A 1,307-nucleotide genomic window follows, 5' to 3' on the forward strand; every position below is an offset into this window, starting at 1 on the left:
GTCCATGGGGTGGATTGACTGTTGAGCCGATTGGCTGCTCGCAATGGCTTGAGAAGTTGCACTGCCTCAGTGCAATTGCCATCTAAATTCTGTATGAACTCCACGATAGCGACCATCACAGTCAGGGGTGGTGCAGAAACAGAGATAGTTAGCTGAGTTAGCATTTGCGTTATTACTGTATAGTCCTTATCTGTTATGTTTTTGGCAATGACGATGTTCCCTCAGTATTTATAATCCTTCTTTTACTTAGGTTTATCGATTTAGTACATGAAGCTCCCCTGTCTAGTCACCGGGAGCCCAGGAGCATAGTTAGTAGCACCTTGTATTGTATATTATTGGATGCATAGTTTGATCTCCCAGTGGGAGTTCTTAGGTTCTGTTGATGCCTGTGGTAGCGAGATTATGGGTTCTATGTGATTTATTTTCTCAATGTTGTTTCTACGGTTTGCAAAATGCTGTGATGAATAATGAAATCTACAATGCATGTCAAACTTCGGAGATGCCATTTATTTGGCATTGATGATATGATGTTTCATATTCTGAGCTTTTACTGTACTTTGACACATGTTGGGGATGTAACCTGTGGATGACCCGCCCTAGTTGGGCCGGGTTATCCATTGGGCGACTCATCTAAGCATTTAGTTGGGCCTCGTTTTGGCCGAATCAAGGTCGCATGACGAGTATGGCTCTTGGCGGGTCTCCCAGCTTTGGAAGATGGCGATTTAGAGATTGCAATGGTCACGAGTTGTAAGAAGGAAGGAATCCTTGTAAACCCTAGGGAGTCGACCTGTATATAAAGGCGAGGTCCTGGGGGACAGAGGATAGGTTAGAAATCATCGAGTCCTAGGTTTAGGCGAGTTACGCCTTCCTTGTAATCGAATCCATATCAATACACACAAAAGCAGGACGTAGGCTATTACCTCCTCTCGAGGGGCCGAACCTGGGTAAATCGCCGTGTCTCTCCTGCTTAACCCCTTTGAGTCGCCACCAAGGTGCGATGGCTCCCGTATCAAGTCCTTTCACGAGGACACCTGCCGTGAAAAAACCACGACAGTTGGCGCCCACCGTGGGGCCTGCGCACGGTGGAGTTGAGTTCTCAAAGGGAGCCCTACCAGGGTTTGGGAGTTACGCGACGGCGCTCATGACTCGGAGCCGCCGTGGGATAACCTACATCGACAACCAGCGATGGGGACCTGAAGCGAATTCGATTGAATCTGGCTACAGGGTCCCCTTCGGCAAGATCAACATCTTCATCGGCATGATCGGATCATCCGTTCCTGAGCCGGACATCTCCACCGACATCGTCG

At 48.4% G+C, this 1,307-nt stretch overlaps 1 non-coding gene across 1 annotated transcript; it reads left to right on the plus strand.

The window, feature by feature from the left end:
- Window positions 1–449: 449 nt before the first annotated feature.
- Window positions 450–550, plus strand: LOC123451557. Its single transcript, XR_006632398.1, has one exon. It is a non-coding gene; the product is annotated as a small nucleolar RNA R64/Z200 family (small nucleolar RNA).
- Window positions 551–1,307: the final 757 nt, after the last annotated feature.

The sequence above is a fragment of the Hordeum vulgare genome, chromosome 4H (genome assembly GCF_904849725.1).
Source record: "Hordeum vulgare subsp. vulgare chromosome 4H, MorexV3_pseudomolecules_assembly, whole genome shotgun sequence".
NCBI lineage: Eukaryota > Viridiplantae > Streptophyta > Magnoliopsida > Poales > Poaceae > Hordeum > Hordeum vulgare.